Genomic DNA, 27173 nt, shown 5'->3' with positions numbered 1-27173 from the left:
GCTTGTGCGTGTGAAATAATCAATTTACAAAAGCTCTGTGGACTGCTGCACCTGCAGGTTCCTATGCACGTTGTCAGGTATAGGTTTTTGCACTGTAATTTGTCCTACGTGCTGGGAAAGTAGGTTTATAACTTTATTGTTTGTATGTGCTTTTCAGCATAAATAGTGCCAGGAGAATTCCAGAAACAAAGGTATTGGTTCATTTAATGTGATTCCCTCTATTTATGTGATCCCTTAATTGAAACACATGACTGTGCATTTGAAATGTCAAACTCATATTTTTTATTAAAGTATTAATTACGAGACTTGGCAGCTTCTGCTATCACATATTACTCAGGCAGTTGTCTTACAAAAACTCTTCATCAATGAAAATCTTTGCTAAGAGTTTATTATGGTGAATTTGTGAGGGAGATAAAAATGAAAGTTTAACCCAGGACTGACTTGGGAAGAAGGAATCTGGTAACCAGGAAGCCCTCTCTTACAAATGAGTTTTGGCTTAAAGGGAGTTCTGACTGGGGTCTGAACTGAAGAGTGGAATGATACGAAATGAGTATGAAATGGGGAACAAAATTGCAATGGGGTAAGAAATGATAGTAAAGTGTATTGACCAGAAGTAACAAAACAGGGGGAAAAAAGTGGAAATGTAGACCTATCGGGAGAGAAGGTATTATTGATACAATCACAAAAAAATAAATGGGGTAAATTAAGGACAGAACGCATCCTAGCTGAGGTTTTGACCTCTTAAGACAAGGGTGGAAAGAGCATTAACAAAATGGCAGAGAGGAGACTGCCAGTGCTCATTTCTTACGTGTTTTCTGTGATGAGAAGGATGCAGGATAATGTGCCTTGATTACATGAAGCAAATGACTAGTCTTTTTATAAGCAAGGAAAGTATTAGCCACCATTTAGGTACAAACAATTCCTAAACATTGTGTTTCTGCTTCTTGAATGTTCTACACAGTTTAGAGGTTCTTATTCTCAAGTGGTACTGATAAATAGGAAGGTGCTGAAAAGAGAAATGAAGCTCTTAAGCTGTTGTTTTTCTGTGAGCAAGACCCTTCCTTATTTTGTATAGCTCTTGTCTAGGAAGCAGGATTGTATGGAAAATCATCAGGTGGAAATTGAAACAAAATAAATTCAAATGAGAAAACCAACAAACTGAGCTGTGGCGCTGGTTAACCTTGCACAACACTTTGAGCTTTTCCACGTCTTGATGGGGTGGTCAAGATTAGGTGCCTTTTCAGAAGTCTCACAGAAGATTTTAAACTCAATGGTAGAGTAATTAATGAAATGTAGTGATGTATGGAATGAAGGAGCTGTCATGACTGCTCCTGTCTTAACACAACTACCAATAAGCAGTTAGCTGCATCATGTGCATCTGCATCTCAGTGCACATGAGTGTTTTCCTCTTTTCTTTTGAAAGGATTTTAATGATAATGTATATAAACACTTTTGTTGGTATTAAAACTTACCTTGATAAAAGAAAAGGAAACAACAAAAATGATAGGAGACCCTAACAACCCTATTAGAGGAGGTGTCCAACACAGAAAAAACAGGACTAGTGAAGAAGCTATATGGTACAAAAGTCTGCTGTCACAAAATTAAATCATCAGTCAGTAGTGTAATGTTACTTGAAAGAAAAAAAAAAAAAAAAACAGGAAAGAGAGAAACAAACACTGAGAGAGAAACGAAGAGAGAAACAAGGAATTCCAGGAGGAATTGTACTGGGTTACAGTTTAGTCTAGGCCAGTGGAAATCAAAAAAAAAAATCAGTTTTTCTCCACGTCAACTTTAGTTGTCCACAACTATAAGAAAGAAACAGTCTCTTAGCAAAGAAAAATTAGGTTGGATATCAGCAAAGCGCTTTCTAAATGCATTCAGATCCTCTGGATGCTTTTAAAGACAATTGTCAGTGAGGAGTTAGGTATAACTAATGATCTAGTCTATGATAGCAGTTCATGTTTAGCCATTCTGATTTAATTTACAACTCAGCTACAATATAATTATTTTCTGATTATACTTCAGATTTTGTGAAAGAAGAAAGATTATTTTTGAAGTTTTTAAGTAGAGAGAGTAATAATTTCATATAGTCAGCATTTATTTCAAGAAAGCCGATTTTTCTGTAAATGCAGAATAGGTGATGAATTCCTGAGTTGTGTTTAGTCCAAAGTGAGAATTGATCCCAAGCTAAAGATAGGTAAGGGTTAATGGATTTCTCTATTAGAGTCTTAGATGTGTTAATACATTCACAGCAGAGTTCAATTAATTTGTACCAATGACTGAGAGATTTGCAACTCTGCTAATAAATAAGGTTAGAAGAAGCATGAAGCTATACATCATATAATGCAATGCATTAATTCTGACAGACGCTGCATAACGTTTGGATATTCATTAAAATGCTTCATGCTATACTAGAAAACATAGAAAATAAAGGCTTAGGAGACCTTAGTTTATTTAGCACTCTGTTTCTGCTTTCCAAGTGTTTGACAGTATGCATGCACCTTTAGTAGTGTGTATGTGGTTCTTCTCTTGGTGCCTGGCCAGCAGCATCCCGAGGGGCACGCTCAGGACCTCAGCGTGGCTCCTCTGTGCTGGTGGCTCTCCCTTGTCTCCTAGGTCCAATCTTTCACTGTCTGCATCAGATCTTGGAAAACGTAAGCACTCTGATAGATATAGAGATCTATATTTAATTTTGGGAGGCAAAAGTTCTTTTAGAAAAATCATCATTGATTTTAAAACACCCAGTTTGTCTAGTTTCTTTTTCTCTTTGTAACGCTCATTAGGCTTAGGGTAGTATTAGGGTAGCATAGTCACGGGTGTTGTCCTTTTGAGATGGTCATACTGTAAGCATCTTGGGAGAAATGAATATCCTTGGAGCAGCCCATCTATCTATGGGACAGGAGGCATCACCCACAACACCAGAACTCCCCAATGGTTTCTTGGGAGCCTTTAGGCCAAGCCCAGGCTTATTAGCTCCTGGAAAGCCTCGTCTGCTCTTGGCATACCCTCTATCGATACTGCCTAGAAATCTTTATCAGAGAAGGTAAAGAGCAGATGGGTCTTCAGATAGGGATCCTTCTGAAGTGCTCCTCTGCCAGGGGAAGGTTTCTCTCCTTCACCCTCTGATCCTACTGCCATGTCTCTGTCCCAAATCACTGCTGATGGCTGGTGCACACTGCAGTGCTGGGAGCTGTCACCTCAGCTCCTGCTCTGAAGCAGTAACCTCCACTGGCACAAAATTGTGAGCTAGCATAGACTCTGGATGAGTTAATTCATCACTGCAATCATATGCCACATGTTAGCCTGCAGAAATGAGAAATCACAACACTCTCAGACATTTTCCCCATTCAGAAACCTGGTTTTGTGCTGCTCTTCCAGCTTAGTCTCATCTCTGGTGGCAGAGTTGCATGTTGTGAGCTAGCAGATTCATTCTTGACAGAGGAATTGATGGTGCTTCCCCAACCTTGTGTGCCCTCTCTCTCCGCTTCCCCTAGCACAGCTGTCCTAAAGTCTCCCTTGTGGACCAAGAGCAATGAATTTGCTGCTGCATTTCTAAATGTGCAGATTTTGGTAGCTGTGACATTGACAGGAAAGATGGAGCGATTGCTGCAATGTAGCTTTATGGTGTTTTTTGTTTGTTTTTGTTTTGTTTTTCATTTAACAGATTCACCTGCTGTATTTATTGACAGAATCACAGTATACTGGACAAGAGCATGATGAAAGAGTAACAGCTCCTTTTAAATGTTTAAGCAGGGAAAAGAGATGTTCAGTTTGGGGGTGGAGAGAGACATGGTTTGTTTTTAATAACAGTTAATATATGATGCTGGAGGTACAAGTTCCTATGTTCTGGGTAGTAATTGGAAGAAATTTTTATTATCCTACCTTTGAAGATTTAAAATATTCCATGTTTGCATCAAAATAGTGCATCCTTGGTGTTTGCATGTTATGATTTCGTTTGAAACGCACAAGAGGAACATGGATGTCGTAAGGAAATTCTTGCGATGATGAACCTATTAGGAGTAAGGGATCACACACAGCTGCTGCCTGGCTAGGGGAGCTGCAGGTTCCAGGAAGAGCGGCTCTGTCATACTGGCTGCAGTGCTTGGTCATTCACTCTGCCTGAGTCCAGGTACTGGATCCTGGCGCTGTTAAAGAACCGCGTTTGTCCCTCGGGAACTGGCACTGGGGGTGGCTTGCAAGACATGTTGATGGCAACTTCCAGCACTTGGACCAGCTGGGTTCTCTGCTTGTGCTTCCCTGCAGCAGCCAGGTGCAGAAGCTGAGGGCAGTTGTAGTCACAAGAGTGAAATTTGCACCTGTGCAGCACCCATGTGGGATTTGAGGCCTCTCTTTGCAGTGCTGATCTTCCCCCTGAAGGGGGTAACTTCTCCATAGAAAATGCCCAACTTTTGTGATTTTTTTCAGACTACAGAGTTGTAATAGTGAAGCAATTAGAAACAGGGAGTAAAACCTGCAGACTGGGGGTATGGCCATTATATAAACAAGTACTCAAGAGCATTGCTGTATACATGATTCCCCTTCCTAGCAGCTCAATAATATATAATCCTATAATTAATAAATGATTTTTAAAAATATTACAGAGTTGTTCATGAGTTATATAGTCTTGTAGTAACTCTGTAGGCACTGGAGAGTTAATTAGATGAGCAGATCTCCCTCAGCTGGCCCTGAGCTCACATTAGTGCTAGCAGTTGCGTGCTGCAGATGCAACATGTGCAATTCTCATCTGTGCTGGGGAGGGAAATCCCAGCCTGCATGTGCTTCCAATCAGTTTGCGTGAAAAATGAAAGGTTTATAGAGCAAACTTTGATGGAAATACTTAACTTTACCATTAGCCTCTTACCAAAGCATCTTGAATCCTTTAATTTATGTATTTTGTGTAGATAAACCTGATTAAAATTTGCTGTGTAGGACTTTGAATCATATAAACAAGCTGATTTATTAAGTGCATATTTAAATATTTTACAAAATTAATGTCAATGGATAAAAAAAATTAGCACTTACATTTGAATTTGTTACCCTTTTAAAGTAAGGTTAATCTTTGGAAAAGGAGTGGAGGAAGAAGAGATATGATATTAGGCATCAGTAGTAGGTGCTAGAATACCTTTCAGTTCACTAATGATAGCTTTTTTTTTTTTCCTTCTTCCCTGTTCCAGTATTTAAAATGATGAAATTACATTACTAGTGTCCCTCAAAGGATACTTAAACTAATCAGGAAGTATCTGAAAGAGCTTCTGTCCTCCCAGAAGAACCTGATAGCATTGTCCCATCTGCCATATATTATTTACAATAGCAAAAAAGCTTCTGGGTTCCCTTAATGAGAAAGGGAAATGGAATCATGTCTGTTAATGGTCAAAACCTTAGTAAGAGCTAATGCCCTTAAAAGAAGTGCTGAATATGTCCATTGGGAAACGTTAGGTTTAAACATAGGTTTATGTATTTGTTTAATATAAGAGAGAAAATATACCAGGCAAAATCATTTCCAAGATTCACATGCCCTGGTCAGGGCCAAATCCTGAGCCCTGGTCTTACACCTTGCAGCTCGTTGCAGCTTCATTCGAGGCAGGAGGTTTAATTCAAGCTGGATAATCTGATCAAACCGCCTATATCACAACACAGTATTTTCCATGGTTACAGCTGTGTGAGTTTTAATAACTTTCTTCAACTAAAACAAATTTCAGGCCATGCCCAGCCTAATCTGCTAGTCAGCTCACCACTCCTCCTTACGCTCTGTAAAGGTTAATCCTCAATTTAAGAAAAAAAGGAACTGTGCTGTTAACTTCAAACTTTATTCTTTAAGCTTCCAGACATTAGTTCTTGTTATTTCTGTTTTCCTTTATATTAAAGGAGACATTCAGAATGAGCATTCTCTCCTAAATGCTACTCCCCAATAGTTCTTTGGATAAGTTTAACAGATGGATCTCTTGAAATATTTGAGCCCTCAGACGTTTTCCATCTTCCAAACGTTTCTTTGGTTCTTTTTCACACTCTTGTTGAATTAGGACTTATCAACAGTGGAATTCTTCCTCTTGAAGAGGAAAACCTGTCTCAGTTGGCGAAGGCATATTTTGAAAGCAGTCACCTCAGCCTCCCACAGTGGTCTTTACCGAGACTGAATACCACTTATGTTGACTAAGCATAAACAGCTTTCACTAGGGAATAACGCATCTAAATCAACAATACTCATTTTCATAGCTGATATTTTGTAATATTTATTACATTCCTTTGAAATACAAACAGCAGAAGAAAATTAGGATTGCAAGATGAAGCACTCGAAAGGTAGGAGGTGTGCAAGCAGAGGTTGCCATATCCCGCTCCTCCGCTTCTCCTCTCCTCCTGCACACTTGGATCCTGCTCTTTTGCCTTTTGACACTGGCTGTGAGCACTACCCTGACCTGGCACCCAGGGTCACCCAGGCCCCTTGGAAGTCCTTTCAAGGTACGCTCAGTGTATGCGTTTTTAAGCTATTTGCCCAAGGCTAATAAGCCTCCCATATTCTTATGCAAATAAGATCTTTCAGACTTCTCTTGTAGCCAAATTTACATTTTCTTAGAAGCAACAAAAGGTATGTGCTTCCGCATGGCTGAAATCTTGTGTTCCCTGCACCAAAGCCCTCACTTAAACAATTGAAAATGTGTTTCTGTTGTGACCTATTGAAGCAATGTGTTTTCCCTGATGTCAGTTTAAGAAAAGGCTAACTCTTTGATTCACACTTTCAGAAAAAAATCAGCTCTAGGCATGAAACCAGCCTAGAAAAATTGGGAGAAATTTTCAAGCTTAAGGAGGAGCTAGGCAGAGACCTAGACTGCTTTGCCTTCCTGAACGAAGGATTAGCTGCATATTGAAGCTGCAGAACCATAGGCACCAAGGGAAATTTAAAACCTGTAAAATTTAGGTGTTTTCCAAGTGAACTGGCAGCTAAATGAGAATTTGTAGGCTTATATTTTAGATGTAGGTATCTGTGTCCTGTACTGATTTTTGTCATATGCATTCTGAAAAATCTCCAAATTTCATGGAATCAGCCTTGCAATAAAATCCTAGCTGATAAAGTATGGATATTTGAAGCTTTTATGAACCACTTGGCTTCTCACAGCCCTGTAGTCATTCATTGTAATTTCATTGGACAGAAAAAGAATATTCTTCACAAGGGAAGCAGCTGATGGCATCCCAGATGAAATACACAATTAGAGCAGCCGTACCATACACAGTCTGCTGCTCCTTCACCGTTTGTCTACTTCCAAATTACAATAGGTTAGTAACTTACTGGCATTTTTAAAACATGTTCTTTCTGCATTCTGTGGCAGCTGATTTGTTCTTTCTCCCTTATTTTCCAGCAGATTTTTTTTCTACTGAATTTGTAAGACCAGATTTCATGTACGATATCAAAAATTGTGCAAAAAGTCCCACTGAAGTTTTAGGCGGGTATATATTTTTATTAATTCTATCAGTAATTAATTAGGTGGATTACTTTAAAAATAGGTCTTTAAATAAAGAATTAAGAAGAAGTAATAAATCTGAAAATTGCTGGCTAAAATATTTTATGAAGACTTTTGTAAAGTACGCATTTCATTTTCCTATTGTAAAGGCATGCAGCAAATGAGTAGTAGTTGTCTTTGCTCTCTGTTGGATACAGGAGGTGAATGTGCTTTTGCAGAGGCAGACGGGGAGAAGCGATGCTGCGTGTAGGAAGCCTCGGTTCAACGGGGCAGGCCAGGACGCTTGCGCTCCGTGAACACCCCGTGGTATCCGTGTACGGCAGCCTGGCCCTGTGCAGAAAGTGCTGTGCTGTTCCACGTAGCTATTGGACGTGTCCAAGAGCATCCTGCTGCCGTCCCGCTGCCGAGGTTTGGGTGCACAGCTGGTCTTCCAGCAATGGGCAAGGTGAGATGTGGCCAGCCTTGGTTTTTTCAAGTTTCCCAGGCTGGCATTTGCCTCTCCATTTTCATGGGCTTGCAAATGTCACATACCTCTGTTCCTCTGGGTAGGACATCTCAAGATTTACATAAGTAAATAACCTTCAGCATTCTCCAAGCGACAACAATGCTTGTGTCTGTGTTGGAAACGGATGGATTAAAATTTATATAACTGGCCTGAAGTGAATAAAGGCTTCAAAAATTAAAAATACTCTTAATGATTTTAGTGCAGTATTTTTTATATTGAGATTACTAAAATAGCAGTTTTAGCTGCTATATTAAAGTTTTGGTTCTGAAGAAGTTTGATTTAAGAAGAGCAGATTAGGATAGAGATGTACTTTTCCTGCTGAATTTACTTAGCAAATAGTTCAAAGATTTTTTTGGGAGTAGATTTGAAAATGTATAGAGATAAGACAAGATAAAAGCTTTTATTTAGAGCAAAATATCTGTGTCAGCAGAGTTTTAGAACTCTGTGTGTCTCTTCACGTCATTTTTTTTTTTCCAAGACTGGCCTCCTTCTGTACAGTTGCCATGAACTGTGTTGTCTGTTGGTAAGAAAGGTGCCTTGCACAGTGCTTGCTGTTTATAGTCTTGTTGCGTGTCCCCAGCCTGGGGGTAACTAATCCCCCTCTTTGGGGAAGGGCTGTTTGTGGTAAATTATGCTTGCAAATATGCCAGGTCTTGGGGTCTAGCTTAGCTTTGTCTTGGGAGAATTGTAAATGTGGAAGTTCTTTATGCCCCCGGTTCCTGAAGCAAAGCTGAGGTCTATTTTGGTCATTTGGTCACTGGGTGAAGATGCATATAAAAACTGAATGAAAACCTAAGAGTTTTGCTCCAGAGATGTATGAATTTGGTTCTTAAAATATAACTTGAGTACCAATGTATTTGACAGTTGGAATACACTTAAATGCACTAATGAAGCAGCATAAAAACCACGTCATTAGTTTTGTTTACTACAGTGGAGCCTTGATGTACAACAACGTTCTTCATTTGTTACTGTAATTACATTGATCAAGTATAGCACAATTTAATAACACTAGCAATATTTTACAATATTTAAAAGGACAAGACTTCTTCCTTAAAATAAGTAACCTTGGATATGAAACCATTGTTTTCATTGATCTGTTGAAGTTTCCCAGCCAGGCCCCAGATGGCTAGAAAAAATCTAGTTAGAATTGGTTTCAGGGTGCTCAGTCAGTTCTACTTAAAACATATGTGTAAAATTACCACGTAGCAGCTGTTAAAGCTGCTTTTTGTTGGGCAGTAGCCACTACTGTCGGGTCTTGGTATTTCTCTGCTGTTCTCCTACCTTTCCTGTGTGTATCTGTTGCTCTGTTGTGTGTCCTTTAGAGGGTTAATTTAAGAGATGATGCCTTTAATGGTGCTCAGAAGGCACCTGTCACACATGGGAGGCTACGGGATGTAACATGTTACGGTGCTAATCAGCCCCAGAGCTGGAGGTGATATGGCAGCAGATGTGAAGCCTGTGGATTCCCAGTGCCTCCAGAGCCTGTCAGTTACCTTTAATCCTTAAATAAAAGAACTGAACTGTGGAAAGAACTTCCATGAGGAAGCTGCAGAAGGGATCTGAATGCCCAGCTATTAAAATGAATAGTAGTTTAATGCCCAAAATATTTCAGGGACAGAAAATCTGGGACACTGTTTACAAGACCATTTTAGCAAGACTTTCTTTCTTTTTTAGACTCTTGTGACAATTTTATCAATGTCTTCTATAGAAAAAGACAAAAACTTGCAAACTTGGCTTCCGTTATGATTTTGCTAGTAATTATTATTTTCATCTACCTCTTAATTAAATACAGCCCTTCATGAAAGGTCGTTGTAAATGAGATCTTTGAAAAACCTGGAATGGCATCAGAAGGAATAAACGTGTTGTTCTGCAAGTTCACTCTTGAGCTTAATGTGCAGACCATTGGATTGAAGTCGGGAGGTACCATAGGTCAACTGCACTCGCTAATCACGGCCTCCACAAAAGAGATTGACTTTGTTGCTGGCTGGCTGCAGTAAGAATAGTAAATCACTCCATGGACTCTATATTTATTCAGTTCACAGCTTGATCACTATGCTTTCACCTTTCCTCTGAAAAATGGTCATGTTCTTTGCTTTGTCCAGGAAATGGAAATTGCTCCTGGAGTCTCCTAACTATTTGTTTTAAGTGAATGAGCAATGCAGCTTATGCCCACTGGTTTCTGAAATGAAGCACTGTTGTAGCATGGTGGTGGCATTCAGTATTTATATGGAAGTTAAAAACAAGTTTGGGGTTTTTTTTTGAGGCTGCTTCTGACAGATGATTGCTCTTCTCTGCGTCACTGTTTCTGTGAGTTGCTATCTGGGCAGGCTGCCCTAATACAACTTTGCAGGTAGGACTGCGGGCAGGATGAGCCTCCTGGGACAGCGACTGCATTACCATGCTAAACAAAATTGCTGTAACAAAAGTGTTTAGCCAAATCTCCATGGAAAAGGATAGCATTCATCCAAAAGCATTTTCAAAGGGAGTCTTCTGATATGGAGTAAATACCTAAATATGCCTTTGAAATAACTAAGTGTGCAGAGTAAAGATGAAGAATAATTTTTTATTGATATAACATTTCATTTCCAAGCTATGAAGTAGAATTTTAATTTTATTAGGAATGAAGTGAAGGCCTAAATACTTATTGACACTGATACTTATCTGTGCCAAAAAGAAGAGCCTTTTGGTCTAGAGCCAGGCTTGGAAGGAGATCGGAGCAAGAGCTGGGCCCGCAGCAAAGCACCGCTCTGCGGGGCTGAGGGCCAGCGCTCTGCAGGACAGACACAGAGCCCCAGGAATCTGCTCCTGCTGGCACAGATGTTCTATCCCGTTGCCTTCAGTGATTCAGGCTCGTGCTCCTGTCTTGCAAAACTCAGATGCCTCAAGCCCGTGAGCTCCCAGGTCCAACCGGTTGTAACTGTAACGCCAAGGTTTGTAGCCTGCCAGTACCTCGTTTTGCAGGCTATGACTAGATGAAATCAAGTTTAAATGCTCGTTTTTGCCTTTCGTTATTTCATCTCTAGCTCTTAACTAAACAATTTCTGTTCAATTGAGTTATTTTGAATGTGATTGTTTAGTTATGTGGTCAGACTCCCTTGCAAGGAAGAAGTGGCTTTAATACAGAGATATTCCATCTCACGAAATGAGTTTTGAAAGGTGCTGAATCCTTGCCTGTATAAATATTTCAGATCCCGATTAAGAGTAGCGTGATGCTATTAAGCAACAAAATCAAAAGATTGTGGTAGTTCTTTTAAAATTGGTGGCAAGAAAAATCAAAGTCCAAGTCCAAATTGGTCCAAGCGAGATTTCCAAAACTGTTAGCAAGTCGCACACATACAGTTGTGCATAAATGATTGCGTGGTAGACATGCAATTAATTTGGCCATGGTGCAGCTAATGAAATACAGGCATTATTTTTCACATGCGTCTTTTCAAGTGGTCATGCCTTTGTATGTTAGTGTGCTCTAAGGAAGGTTCTTGATTCAGAAGGAAAATAAAAAGATGTGATTTCCTATTAGGCACAAAAGTAGGAAAGCATAATATTCCTGTAAAAGTTAAGGGCATGTTGATGCAGAGGTGATAAAAGAAAAGCTGTTCTATTAACTGTCACTTGAAATGATAAATAATGACACAGAGCTTTTCCACAAGTAATACCTGTTTGTAAAAAGTGTCATGTGTTGCTGTTACAGGGTTTTCCAGCCTTTGTGTTAATCAGCATACCCTTTGCAATTAAGTCTCTAAACATTTTTTCAGAGCGTGTTGTGGCCCACCCCTTCAAAGTTAAAGTCACTGATTTTGATGCTCTGAGGCACCTTATTATGCATTTTACTTTGGGAGAGTTTTTTCTGCTTTGGTGCCTTTAGGTCCTTCTAGGGTTGTAACTCATTGGTGTCTGAGTCAAGTGGAATTCGAGTAGTTGTTAGGGGGAAGATCTCAGCTGCCTCCTTTAGGACTAGGAGCTGGGTAGAGATGATGGTTAAGGATGCTGTGTTTTATTGCCAAGGGCAAATTCTTAGGGAAAGAGGGGATGGGTCTGTTAGAGAAGGCGCTAATACCTGGACAGGGAAGAATCCAGTGGGGCCATGCGAGGCTCGAGGCATCAGCTGCTGGTGGGGAGCGTGGTCGTTTCCCCGCTACCGCCTGCAGCAGAGGAACCAGATGCTGCGGCCACAGTATGTGGCAGTGCACACGCACGCATACGTAGGTAGATATTCAGGCTTGTACTGAATTAGCTTTTGAGAAAAGCATGGGGCACAAGTGCCAAGAACAGAAGCAGGTGGTGTGTAGCGAGTTGGTGCCGCGGTTCCTACGATCCTTAGAGAGCGTGAGCGACCCCAGCCTGGTAAATGGATGTCCTAGGTAAGGAAGGGGGCCTTGGCAGACCGAGCCCAACCCTCGGCTCCTCGGCCGGAGCGGCGCTGGCAGCAGAGCAGCCGCTGCCTGCAGGACGAACCCTGGGGACGTGGGGATTAACGGGGATCTCGGGTTCTTCTTGAAGCTCTCACCCTGGAAGGCCCCCTTCTCCCAAGGGCTATGAGAGCTGTAGTCAATAAAATACTTCATCTAATGGGCACGGAAGCACTGCTTCCTCTCTGGGTAGGAAGAAAAAGTCCTCTGGGACCTGTTTCCATGGTGGTGACTTCCTATGCCTGTGCCAGGCTTCAGGTTATTCCAGTTTAGGACTACCTATTATCTGCTCCTGCTTCTGCATTTCTTCAGTTAATGTGCATTGAAAATGTTCCCTTATCCACCTAGGCTCAGTGGAGCTTTATGCACCATATGTATTTCTGTTAAAGGCAGAAGTTACTTTTATATTGCTTTAGGTTTTCAATTAACCATGCTTCCATATATTTCACAGCATTAAGAGCAGTTCAGTGTTAAACATAACTCACTTCTCATCTCCCCCCAATCCCACGTGGAACTTTAAAATGCAGCTTTTCTCTGCTGTATGCAACTTTCTGATAGGCGAGTTATGTAACCAATTCAATATTGGATTTCCATTATTTCTAGCAAATAACACGAGCAATAATTTTCCAGTGTATTACACCACTTTCAGATGTTCTAGCAGGCGTCGCTCTACTGCGCTGTGTTCGCTCTTAGGAAGCGTGGCCATCAATTTTTATGTCAAGGTAGATAGGCACATGCAGCTTCTTAGCATGCGTATACATTTAAAGAGGAAAAAACATAATTATTATTATTTTGGAAAAATTCATTAAATGCAAAGAGATGAAGTCTAGATTCATAAAGGAGAGGAAAAGCGGCTAGAAACTCCATTCTAAAATGCTATATTTGGAGCTTATGGTTTTTTTGTTGTTGTTGTTTTTCCCCTTGTGTCACGCAAGTATTTTATTCACATTAATCTAATATATGTGCAAATTAATGAGTATTTTATGGTAACCTGTTCAGACAAGTTGATTACATTAAGATGTAAAATTAAGCATTGTTATGAATCCTCCATCAGCACATTGTAGTGTTAGCTCTTTAACCATTTGCTGCTGTTTCTCATCTCTAAATTTTTGAAAGTACTTGTCAATATTTAGTCAAGAATAATGTATCTCTTTTTAAGCCCTTTCTCTTTGTTGTGCTTGATACTGTTACCTGTGACACAGAACCGCATGAGCTGAAGTCCAAGGTGGCATCACAGGTGCTTCTGTTTTGTGGTACAAATTTCATCTTCAGCGAACTGTCCTTTCTGTCCTTTCAACTATTTGTTCCCATCTGAATGCACACTTGGATGTCACTTGTGAAGATTGTGCTTAAAAAGCTTTTCACTAACATTTTTTTCCCCTCCTTATTCTCACTGTGTTAGTTGCAATTCCTGGCTCTGCCAAAACAGCATTACATTTCTAATCATTAATAAGAAAATATCATATCTTTGTCCAAAAATCCATTCTCAGTGTCTTAAAATGACTTACTTTCACTAAGCTTTCTGGAGCATAAGTATTCCTAATATCCCCAAGCTCGCTCCTTCTTCCCTGGACTGTAAAGTTGCCTTGTATAAGTCATAGCATCCTCTTTCCTCGGACGCTGTATCAGCCATACATCAGCCAAAGCTTGGAGGGGCTGTTACCTCTGTTCAAAACTATCATACATGTGCTGAAATCCTTCCGTGTTACCAAAAGTGTGGTAAGATTGCAAGCACACATCTGTATAGCCCTAAAATGGACCTTACCATGAAGAAAATGGAAGATTTCAGCCCAAGTCATCAAGTATTCCTGTCTTCCCTTTGAAATACAGTTATACCCCATGAATATGAAATATTTCATGCATTTTCCATTGAAGTACAAATCATAGAAGTTTTCAAAGTTTAAAAAGTATTCTGGGGCTAAATATGCCTGTCTTTTTAGCTAGTTCAGGGATCTGAATGTAAACCAGATATTCAGGGACCTTGTCTGGTTTTGCAATCATTTTTGTAGTGCTGTAGCTCCATGGTAAATTAAACTCATCCACATGTCAAATTCTTTTCATCTGTTACAGATACCATGAGACTCTTAAATAAAGACCCGCTTATGGCTCGGTCTAGCACGGGTGGCAAATGTCCAGTGAGTTTCTTGTCCCTCCTCCCCGTGGTCTCCTCGCACAAAGGAAGCGATGTTCCTGAACTGATCGAGTTCAGACTCGGCCTCCGCTGTGAATCTCTCAACGCCATCGTGACCACAGTTCTTATAGATGCTTCCTCTGCTTGTTGTTTCATGCAACAAAGCATTTCTGGCAGAAATCCTGTGACCAAGCTGACTTGCTCCACTGCAGTTATTCTTTCTATTCTTCTGTTAGCTGAGAGGAAACTCTCCATTCAGTCAAATGCCCGTCAGCTATAACTGAGATTTACACCCACAATCTTCATCTCCTCTTGGCCACCTTTGACCTGTTCCTTAAACCTTCTTTTCCTACCACAGTTTCTTACTCTGAAAAGGTTTTTGATAGTTTCTTCCTAGTGAAAACTGATGGATATGAAAGGATCTTCATCAGTCCTCTTTCCACTTACTGCTTCCTTCCTGAAAGAGCTCCCTGGCCTCCAGCAAATTATGGAATTCTCCATCCACTGTCTTCCCCTGCTTTTCCACTTTATCTGGGAGACCCATTCTATTCTTTTTCCTTTTTCTCTTAAGTCACCCTCTTCCTTTCTCCCCCTCGCATTTCAGTCATGCTTTGATGTCCCATGTCTTACCCCATGTAACCTTGTAATGATACTTCACAGTTGCTCCTGTCTAATTTCTATCCTTTGCACTCAGTGGAAAATGCTCAAAGCAGCCTCTGATACCTTTCTGCAGTCCAATCAGAGGATCAGCAATCTGCCTTGACCACCTCAACCTAACAGGTTTTTCAGGCTATACTCTACCTTGATATGCTTATTGTCATCCTCTCTTCTTTGGGCTTCCATGACTCCATCCTTTGCATTGTGCACCCTCTGGTGAATGTGCCTTATGCCTTCTCCAGCTGTGAGAATTTATAGCGAAATCAGGTTTTGACTCTTGTCTTTTCCTCCTTCCTAATTTATCTAGGAGGATAAATTGGCAAGCACAGATTCAACTACCATGTTAATGAGGTTGCTTAAAAAGTGTGGTGTATCTGTCTGCTTCAAGCCTGCCTTGTTCTACCCAAACTGAAGTCTCAGTCTTTGCCTGTGTAAATACTGAAGTGGTATCTTCAGTCAAATGGTTAGAACGTGGGTCCTCACCCCTCCTCTAGAAGTCCTCTCCATTACTCTTTCTCACAGTGGCTATAAACATCTTTACCATCTCATTTATCACCTAGACTAAAAACTTGAGCATCGCAGTCAACTGAGATTTCTCTTTACCACCTCAAATCCAGCTGATGTCTGAAGCCTGATATGTAGGCTTTCCAGGCCATCCCCCTTGCCTCTTGGATTTCTCCTACTGTAAATTTTGTTTCTCAAATCTTGACAAACATAATCTTACCCAGGTGAAATAGTGTTTTCAGAAAGCCCCTTTTCCTAGCTTCATTTCTTCAGCCATATCCTGTTTTGACCATATCACTTATATATGAGATGCAACTTTCCCTACACTCTCTCAGGCAGCTTATTTTCCCCTTCTCCTCTCTGTGTCACTGCTTACTCAGTATGAAAACAGCTCCAGGCTCAGTTGGAGTCATGGAGCTCATTTCCACCTCAGCTTTGCCTCTCCAGCCAGCACCTTCCTGCTTTCTCCCTTCAAAACTCTTCAGGCACTTCTGCAAAACCAGTTCTTGAAATCCCTCTTCAAAATCCTTTGCCAGGATGCCTACAAAAAACCACTGCCTGTCATAATGACTGATGGTGCCTTCTTTTTCTCTCTTACCCCGTGCTGAGCTGGTGCCTTGTGTCCTAAATCTGTTGTATAAGTTCTTAAAGGTTTCTTTCCACTGTGCATTTGGACAGGGGCTCGTGCAGTGAGGTCCTGGACCACGACTAGGCCTTGGAGGTGCTGTGGTAAAATAAACAGCACTGAAGGGAACAGGAAAGGCTAGGGGCAGCTGAAGTCATGGCTATATCCCTCAGAATGGGCCTGGCGCACTGTTCTAACAGTTAATATTGTTGGCGAGAACACAGATATGGAAACTATGTCCATGGCCAGATGTGCACACGGAGAGCTGCCAAGACAGAGCAGTGCACGCTGTAAGATACGCTGTTTTCCCCAATAACGTTGCAGCCGTTCTAGTCCTTACCTTGGAAAATGTGAAGCACAGGAGAAACTCGGGATCTGCTAATGGGTCTGGGGTGATTTAGTGTTGCAAACTGATGCTTAAGCAGCAGAGTCATTCCCTGCAGCACCCTTTGTTGTAATCTCCCTCCGAAGATATTAAAAATACAGAAACCTTGGCCAGGTTGTAGTTGATCTAATTTATAAAGCGTTTTCTGGATATTAAAAGCTAGAGCAATGTGTACTAGTAGTTTTAAAATTGTGTCAAATACACTGTAAACTCCCAGGAAGATCCTTTCATTGAAGATTATTGTATGAAGATTTGAAGATTAAAGTGTCTAGATTAAAGATTAATGTGAAGTACACTGGGAAATGGTTTGATGCATAAGGAGCTATATTATATATTAATCGTGCACTTTTCAAAACTGCCTGAGGGAATTAGACACCCAGTTCTCTTGCATGCCTTTGAAAACCTCTCAGTAAGGGATTTGTTGCTATAAAGTGAAAATGGCAATATTTTCATTAAGAGCTTGAGGAAAAGTGGAAGGGCTGTAGAGGCGTTCAGTACTCATCTGGAGCTCCACTTCTGCTCCTTGCAGTTTTTTCCCAGTTTTGAATTGCTCTGTAGATTTTGGAGCTTTTTAGATCGTCTGTTATTGCAGAGAGGCAACTTGCGTTTGAGTAGTGCAAAGTTAATAAAACTGGTCTGACCCTAGCGCACTGCTCCACCTGCCTCTATTTTTTTGTCATCAAATCCTGTTTTTTTTTTTTTTTTTTTTTTTCTTCCTTTCACTAAGATAGCTCTTCTAAACATAAGTAATGTAAATAACTTGAGAAATCAACCGTGTAAAGCTCGGTGAAATAAATTTATACATATACATATTTATATGTACAATATAATATACATTAATTAAAGATAATTAGAACTGATTGTGGCAAAAAATAATTATAATTATAGATAGCAAAGTAATCCTCTTGCAAGAATTTCTCTTGGTAATGCTTTTTTTGTGTAAAAATTTGAATAGTATGATGAAAGAAATGTTCCACATATGGTAGAAATCACAAGTTTGCTATCCCTGAAGTGCTGCAATACAAATAAGCTGTTAAATGCCAGCTCTGAATGTTATTTTTTAGATGCTAAAAGAGATAATCTCGTACTAAAACTATTAGTAGGCAAATTTATTTGAACTTCAAAACATCTTTGATCTGGAATGAAAATGAACTGTGTATGAGTGTATACTCCATTAATCTAGGGTTGGCCACTTGTGTGCATTTTTGTTTGTTTGTTTTTCCATCCTCCATCTTTCTAATGCAGTTTATTAAAGCTAATCATGCAATACAGTGTTATTTTTCCTGGTAGAATCTGTTGCATTGCCTTCATGAAAGAACAGTTTTCCTATAGAAAGTACCCTGTGGGAATCAATATTCAGGTTCACAGTCACTCGAAAAGTCAGCGTGCAGGTGTGTTGCATTCAGATCTATTCTCGTGGTCTTATCGTTAAAGCTGCAGTAAACCCCCATGTAAAAAGCAAGGCTTCCAGGGGTACTGCGAAAGTGTGATTAAAAATAATCATCCGTCTGATGAATATTTTCCTCTGACTTTTGGCAGGATCACCCATCTGAATTTGTGCCAACCTCTACAGGAACACTGATGCCAGCAATTTAAGGATCTTCACATTTGCTCTCAGTGGTAAGATCTAAAGATGTCATAGTAAAGAACGTTAGAATATTACTGTTTTCTGTCAAGTTGTACTAAAAATGAATCCGTATGAAAAATGAACTCTCTCTCCTTGACCATTACAAGGATGCTGAGGTGTAAGAACTTACTGATCCACAAGAGATGGAGCTAAGGACATTCATTCCAAGCAATTTTCATCAGAGTAATCCCATAAAGACCATTGTTGTTTTCCTCTCTACTAAGGTGACTCCTCTTGAGAGGTTTGACATTGTACATTTTGAAGAACACAACCATTTATAAAAGGACAGTAGACAGTATCTAACAAGGAGGTAGAATACGCAAAAAGCAAATTTCAATAATTTCCTTTTGTAGCAAACTCAGCAACTAAGTTGCAAAATTGCAAATAATTTCCCCCTCTAATGCTCAGCTGGTGGTAATTTATCTGACTGTCCAAACCTTGAGTCAGATTCTCAGGTACTGTTGCATTTGTAAGCTTAAAATTTCTTTTGCAGAGATATATTGTCCACTGTAATAGTGAAAAGGAGGAGGGAACAGCTGAGTCCCACCATAGCTATGTTTCAAGTTGGAATATGTTTTCTAGAAAACTGTGTCTGGATCATGTGAGATAATTCTTAAACTATAGGAGAAAATCATGCGCTGTGGAAATGTTCAGCTTTTGGGGTTAGGAAGGATCTAATTCTTAGATTTTAATATTGTGTGTGACAATATTTTGGTCAAACTGATTCTCACTTTTATGCCAACTACTTGCATTAAATATTTTTATTTCAGTGGTTGCTCAACATATGAAATGCTGGCAGAAGTAGAAACCTTAATGTGGCGCATAATCACCATTTTCCAAATACTCACGACAGATATCCCCCCACATGTTGTTCACTCGCAGGTTATCTAATTCTTAGCAAATATACTTAATTCATCTTAATAGCCCTTGTCCCTGAAACAGATGGCCACAGAAGGAATAGTTACTAAATAATACCCTAATTTGTGCAACACTTTTTAGAAACAAAACAAAAAAAAAAAACACACATATATATATATATATTATATAGATCAACTCTCACATCTCTCTTTGGGTATCATTAAGAAATGTTTATCGGATTATTCCATTTCAGTAGAACGCTGCATAATGTGTTTTCCTGGGACCAGTCCTGGGAGATGCTGCTTTTCGACACTTCTGCTACTCACTTGTTCATCCCCCGTCGGATGTGCGGAGTGCTGTTTTCACACGCAGCAGTGAGCGCGTGGGCACCGTGTCAGTGCAGACAGTGCTTAGGCAATCCTGGCACCCAGGCTAGAGTTGACCCTGTGATTGAGTCCCTACGTCTTGGAGTAAGGCAGTCCAAAAAGCAACACTGGGGAAGAAAACGGCCTAAGTGTCTGCATGGGAAACAACCCCCCTGCCCAGGGCATGGCTCTGCCTTTGCTCTTTAAGCCCATTCCAGGCTACTGACAAATGTGTTTTAAATTTGATTACAACGCAAAATCTGGGGCTCTTCTGATGTGGAAACACTGTTCATATTCAGCATTTTCCTAGCAGTTTATTCTCATTAATCTGATAGTTGAATGAAACCTCTGCTTCAATTCAAAGGCAGGCTCAACTACAGTAGCTCTGTAGCTCCCATCTGTAAGCTTTCCTTAAAAAAAAAAAAAAAAAAAAATCATGATAATGTGTTATCATGAATCTGAAGAGAGATTACGTGTTGTTATTACTGGCTAACTTATACTGGCTAACTTAAGTACAGTGGGAATATGCCCCTAATAAAGGATGGTATCTCTCCCAGAGTATACTGCTCTGGTATTGCTCCTTGTGCAAGACTACATCATAATTATCATATTACTTGATTGTGTAGTCAAGGTACAAAGCAATGAATGTCAAGGCAATTTTGCAGGGAAATAATATGATCCAAATAACAATTCTTTTTTCAATATTTTTTTTAACAATGCTGAATTCTGAATGCACGGTAACCTGGAGAGCTGAAAGTCAATAATGTTGTTTGTGACGATAGACAGAGTCTGTAAACACTGGAAGTCCCTGCTACTGAACTGCTAGACCTTTTTCCCCTGAAAACAAGACACTAATGATCTAGGAAAGGAAGGCAGAAGACCCTCATTTGTTGCTTCTTAACTAAGGCAAATGAAAATCCATTACAAGTCATCAAAGGCCTAGTCCTGTGATAAAGCTCCCATTAACTTCACTAGGAGCAACCCAAGTATCACTTAAATTCAGGAAACAAACATTTAAGCACTAGCAAATATAACTGCATTTAGACGAAGTTCCCTAGTCTCAGGTAGTAATAGTTGACAACCGTGTGTACATACAGAAACACCTGTGCACCCTGTTCCGTGTTGCTGCTTTCAGTAAATGCATAGCAGATGTTTCATAAGGGTTAAGGACTGTCAGGGTGTATGGATGACCAATTCAGTTCTTCCATTGTTACTGGATCAAAATATAATTCAATATTCTGCACATTTAAAATAAAAATACGTGTGTATGTGTGTTAAAACGGGAGTTAAAAGAGAGACTTACTTCTGATTGCATTTCTGTATTTGACCATGGCTTCACACTTCATTTCAGCCTTTATATGGGTTTTGTGTTCAGTTTATTATATTTTCTTGAGGCAAGAAAGTCTTTCAATGAGAACTTGATGAATGTCCATATTAAATTGGATCCCCTTTTTTTAATTAAGTTCATCTAAATTTAATTTTGCAATTTTACTTCAGTAAACGCATCTGACTCCAGATGTTGAATGTGCTTTTTCTATTGCTGTTTCTATATAATTGTACCTGTAAAAGATTTATGACTTAGAGAGGCATTTCTGAACACTTTAGAGTGTTTTCAGCATATGCTTCATGGATGACTAGTAACATGAACAGTTAGCATCCTAAAATACTGTTCTGCATGCAGGATTCCTTTTAATAGGATGTTACTTTTATTAGCTTGAACTTTAAGCAAACAATCAGTTTATGAGAAACACTGTTATCAAAGGAAATCAAATGATATTGAGATATTACCCTCTAAAAGAAACTTTGAAAATGAAAGAGAAGATTGCAGAAACTTAAAGATGTGATAAGAAAAATCATATCAAGAAATATAAGTTACTCCCTTTGATTAAAGAAAGCCCCAAGCAATCTTTGGTTTTGCAGTCTCTTCTGTTCACTAAAATTGTGCACGTGAGCTGTTTTGTGGTGCTGTGTTGCGTTAGCTGAGCTTTGTGAACAAGGGAAATGCATGTTCAAGTGCTTACAGGTTCTGCTTACTGGAGATTTTAAACTACTTTTGCTTATTTGTTGAAGTCAGCAAAGATGTGGCAAATTAACTTTGCTTCCTTTTCATATTCTGTTATGACTTCTCAATCGTCGTAAATGGCTCCTACTATAAAAATTACCTGGAGTTATCTAATTATTCTGGTTCTGCCTCTTCACTCCTTGAATCTGGAGATATTCGAAAACATGATATATGACACATATGGAATATTTAATGAAGGTCCTTGTCCTCACTAGGGAAACTTATACCATTCTTCTGGTAAAGAAGCATGTAATTGTAAAACAAAAAGCTGTCTGCCTTCTTTTTTACTCAAAAACAAACCAATCCATGAGATTTTTTTTATTTATTTATTGTGCTGTTGTAAGTATTTGTTGTGTATTGGTCTGAAGTATTTATCGGTTTGATAACAAACCAAATGAGGTTATTTGTGGAAATTGGAGGCTCACGGGATGCCAAGTGCTCCGGCCGCCTGGCAGCGCGCGGCCTCAGGCGCAGGTAGCGCTGCGTGTGCCGAGCCTCTGTAACGCCCCTAGGCACCCAGCGCTCCGTGTTCCTCTTTGTATCTCCCTGCCAAGTTTCCCTGTTGCTGTTCGGCGCTCGGTGGTGGCTTCCAGAGGTGCCGTTACCTCACGGTGTGGGGCTGTGGGTGGACGCGTCGCGGCGGGTCCTGCGCATGGGAGAGCTGTGGGAGCCCTGGCGCTCCCGCACAACAGGCTGCAGAGCGGCTCCCCTACGGCCCGCGCCTGTCCTGGGCCAGAGCAGCGGTGCGCTCCCTTTGGCCCTTATTTCCTGCCTAGGTCACATCATCTTAGGGACGTGCACCGAGCTGGACTAGGCTGCTTTCTCATAGTGCATTTTGCCATCTTCATTCTAGATCTTTTCTGAACTAGACTTCTTTTCATTCTTAAGTAGCTGGGAGTGTTTTTGCCTTGTTCCCCCACCTGACTTCTCGGTGATGCTGGATTCAGTGAGCAAATACACACTTTAAAAGTTGCAGCAAGGAAACTCAAGTGGCTCCTTTAATTTCCAGCAGAAGAAAGAACCATAGCTCTGCTCCTCCGTTGGGTGAAAGCATTCAGAGTCTTAAAGACTTCATGTGGGAGTCTGGATGGCACCCAAAGAAGGAACCACTTAAAAATTACAAAATGACACAGTTTGTGTTTTTCTTAAATTGTCAGGATTTGCTATATATTTTCTGGTATGGTAACTGTACAGGATGTTTTCAAAGATACTAGAGAAGGGTATGTTAAGGCTCCAAAGACTTAAGAATGCCTAATAACTGCCTGCCAATACAGCCAAACCCTGCTGAGTAATGGGGGAATGCCTACCATGTAAATATAAAGGGGGTTATTTAGGATACCCAGTGAGCTGTGAATTATTGCCTAGGTTGTCACACACCCAAAAAAAAAAAAAAAAAAAAAAAGGAAAATGAGTTGTGAACAGGAAAGAACGTGCACTGAGTCCTGAATAGCTTTCTGAGACTTTTTGAGATAGACAGGGAAATGTATATGCACTCCCTGCAAAGAGAGATATCTGTTTTGTCAGATTGCAAACATACCAGCTAGATTAAAACCCAGTGCCCAAACAGAACTGGGTTATTTTTGTGCCTGACAAATGCATAAATCGGAGAAAAATAATATTTGTCCAATAACTGAATTTAACATCTGTATTGATCTGGCTTCCACTGAGCTCAGTGGGAACCTTTCCCCTGCCTTTAATGGCTGCTGGGCTGGACTGGGGCATGAGCAGGAGCTCTAAGGGGCAGCCTGGGGAAGACGGAGCAGGCAGGGGCTGCCAAGCCCGGCTGTGCTGGGCATCCTTAGCACAAACCAGCTGAAATGATAAACTTGGAAATACTTAAAAAATAATTTGTCGCTTCACATGCCAAAACTCATTTGCTGAATCTCAAGTACGTCTGGAAATACGTACCGTGTACTTGCATACAGTTGCGTATGCAAACCAGTCTTTAAAAATGGGAAGGATTTCACCTAGACTGTGCAGTTCATCTTCCTGCTTCCTTCAGGTGCTCCCCTGAGATGGATGCACAGCATAGCAGGCGCGTTTGAGGCGGGTGTCCTGGGTTATAATTTCCTCAAAACTCCAGTAAATTTAGACCCGGTTACACCAGCGTACTAGGGTTTAAATCAAACGGGTTTTTTTGCTGTTACAGTAAATTAATACAGTCTCTGTGTTTTCTGTGCCATTATATAGCAAGAGAGATGTACAGCTCTAGAGGAGGGATTCCTCTCTTGAGAGGGGGTGTCAGTTCGTAAGTATGGTCACAGGAAGAAACATGGAACATGAACACAGCCTGTGTCAGCTGTGTTGGAAGCTTTTGGTAAAACCACTTCCTTTCAACTGATTTGGGTGGAAGTGTCCCCTTTTCTTTTTAAATGGTAAATGGCTTTTCAACTTGAAACTTTTTTCTTGAAATCCTGCTTTCAACAGAATACGTAATATTCCATAGAAGCAAAAACTGAAGAAAAGGCACATTCAATTTTGTTGCTGTTAACTGCTGAAAGCAGTATTTTTCTTGAGGGTCAGCTTCATTTTTTCAATAAAAACCTGTTGCAGTTTTATTGCTGAAAATGAACAGCCGAAATTAGCAGGAATATAAGTGTTTTTCATCCACGTTTGGAGGTGGAGTAGAGTTCTTCTGATGGTCTCTCAATATTGTTGGTAAGGTCTTTTGCAACGGATCTCAGTGATTCTAAATTAAATGATTCACTTTTCAATATGAATAAGATTTTCTTATCAGTCCGCTTACATGTAATCAACTTAAATGCAGTTTTAGAAGGAGCTGAACCGTGTCAGTGTAATTCCCAAGATGAGAAATGAATACCTGATGAAGCTCTTTCCTCTGAGATTTTTTTTTTTTAAAAAAAAAAAAGGTGCCGTGGCATTTATTTTTACTGTGATTTTTTTTGTTAAGCAGTAGTTGTATGATGAGTTCTTGTTACACAGAGAATATTCTCTGTATGATATATACAGAGTTACTCTTTTTGTACCATAATCCAATTATTAGTGAAATATCTTAGTGAAATATGGTGCTTCATGAGTATACTACACGTGCAGGAAGATACGCTTCCAAAACAACTCCCCTTTTTACTAAGATCCATGTTAATGGCCCACTGGATCTCTGTGTTATGGGGTGATGGGATCTTATTGTATCCCATAGAAGTATGATAATTCTTAGTTCATGAGAATTAATGCATAGTACAATAAACTCATTAACTTTTTTTAATTCCTTTTTGTACTAAATCATCTTTGTCAAAGTACAAACAACAGTTAAAGAAAAAATCTGAATGCTGTTGTATCTGTTACATGCTAGTGCAGAATTACTAATGAGAACATATTTATGTATAAATAAATCTTTTATCCTCATTATAATTCCACTGTGTTCCTACAATGAAGTCATCTACCCAGAGCTTCTTATGGGTTGAAAGCCTCAATAGCCTCTTTTATTTATAATAAATATTGCATACTAATGTTAACAATGTCATTGTGTGATGTCTCAATAGAGGATTATGACTTCATGTAATTTTAGCTTGATGTCTCTTCTCTCCGGTAGTGGATCCGATTTCTCCTTAAAAAGGAGATGAGAATCATTTATTCGCAAACCTTTTACCAAATACTCTATGTACAAACTATGTTAACAGAATAATAAGTCAGTGCAATGACGCTCAAAGGCTGGAAAATAGAGCTAAACTTTAGTGCCTAATCTTAACTTAGCCCTACTGTGTGCATTAAAGTACACTTTAAAGTTAGAAATACTTATTTCCCCCCAAATAGTATTTAAAGCGTGAATTACTGCATTTTCAGATGTCATTCCAGATACAGTTTTGTGGAATATTACTGAAATGTGAATGTCTGTAAGTAACAATCATAAAAATGGTTTTGTGGCACCTAGCTAGTGCAAAGAGAGTGTAAAATGTATTTGTATTAATGAGCAAAGAGTAAAGTAATTTTCCATCATCTATCAGAGATGAACTACACGTTGGGGAATAGGGGCCCATCTCAAACAGCACTTACGCACATGCTTAACCTCAATTATTGCATCAACGGGATTTCAGTACAATCTTAAAGTTAAAACACCAAGGGGAAAAGGAGCTAATGCATTGCCATGAAGACTCATTTATATAATAATACAAAATATTAAGTAAACTATAGCGCATCCTTTTGTGATGTGTGAATATAGATATCTTGTAATATTAACATAATACAATTGGATGTTTAGCTCCTAAACACGTTCAAAATAATTTATATGAATGCTCAAGAGAGAAGTACAGGCTAAGATGAAAAGCATAAATCTACCTAACAGCTACACAAATAATTCACATAACTGTCTGAAGACAGGTTCAGAATACAAGATTTTATGATAATCAAAGAGCAGAATAGTCCAACTCTAGTGAAAATAGTAAGTCTTCAATAGCACAGTTGTGCCTCAGAACTCAGTTTGAGGACTCGAGCAGTAGTGCTAAAACAAAACTCGAATGGAAACAGTCCTCTCTGGCAAAGAATGGAACAGCTCTGGTAAATTGTTTTGGAGGTGACACTGTGATGCTGCTTACATCTGTATGAAAAACTGCTGTCGCGTATGGACTAGCACAGGTACTGAAAATACACAGATGATTCACATGGGGAAAAGAAGGTGCGATGCTGCAGGAAGAACTTTCTCACCTAAGCCAAGCTCGTGTCTCTCTCTCCCTTAACACTGCAGTTGGCAGCACTGTTCTGTCCTGCCTGAGGTAGCTGGAGATTTGCAGTGTGCTGATATTTTTATCTAATGTGCAAACATTTTACTTAAGAGGTGGTATTTCATTTAGGTCATGCAGACCTGTTAGCTTAGATGGGGCAGATTTGGCGCTGCGCCGCCTCTGGCAGCGGCAGCTTCGTCTTTCCACCACCCAAACTGTAGTTTTGTGGCTGAAAACCTGGACAAAGCTTTTGCCCTCTAGTCTGTGTTTTCAGAAGGTTTCATTTTCTAAGCTTAGCTGCATATTCTTAGCTTAATAGCATAGTTCTGTTGGCCTGTCTTTTTATTTTCATTGGAGCATGGACTGGGTAGGAATAATTTTAACCTACAGAATGGTACGGAGCGAACTGGCCTGGCCAGCGTAGAGGGTGCAGGCCGGGCACCCCAGGTGACAGAGGTGACGGGCTCCCATGTGCCCTCATGGTAATGTGCCTTGGACGTGGCACTTGCTACCTCCATGGCCACGGTTGAGCTGCAAAGCCCTCGACCTGGGGCAGGTACGTGTGGTGAGCCAGGCCTTGGAGCCACACGAGACTTGCAACTGGGCTCGGCGAATTTTAGGTTGCAGGTGACTAAAAGCAAATTTTCTCTTGCCATCGATTTGGCTTTCTTTTACTTGACTTCTGGGGGGCTGTTCAGTGGCGCAGAGGAGAGCGTGTTGCGTGTTTGCAGGATGAGAGCGTTGAACGAGCGTGGGCTCTTCAGGGCGCTGCGCGGGGCGCAGTGCTGGCCTGGCCTTGCTGTCACGTTTTAGCCTAGTGTAAATAGTGAAGTGACACGTGGGGCTCTAAGCTTCAGCCAGGTTGTTGAGAAGCTTTTCTCAACTCTCAGGGTTTGTGCTGGTTGGTTTGCGCTGGTT

At 40.2% G+C, this 27173-nt stretch overlaps 1 long non-coding RNA gene across 1 annotated transcript in view; it reads left to right on the top strand.

Annotated features, from left to right (window-relative positions):
* Nucleotides 1-18420, top strand: part of LOC148596390 (uncharacterized) — a 38301-nt gene extending 19881 nt beyond the window's left edge. The window contains exon 2 of the long non-coding RNA XR_015913500.1: nucleotides 18207-18420. This is a non-coding gene — a long non-coding RNA (uncharacterized LOC148596390). The remainder of the gene's footprint in view (nucleotides 1-18206) is intronic.
* Nucleotides 18421-27173: the final 8753 nt, after the last annotated feature.

This window comes from Tinamus guttatus, unplaced genomic scaffold (assembly GCF_059628265.1).
Source record: "Tinamus guttatus ecotype Peru unplaced genomic scaffold, ASM5962826v1 Tinamus_guttatus_pri_ptg000004l, whole genome shotgun sequence".
Lineage (NCBI taxonomy): Eukaryota > Metazoa > Chordata > Aves > Tinamiformes > Tinamidae > Tinamus > Tinamus guttatus.
Note: the sequence above shows the minus strand (reverse complement) of the source record. Positions and strands in the feature narration are given on the sequence as shown.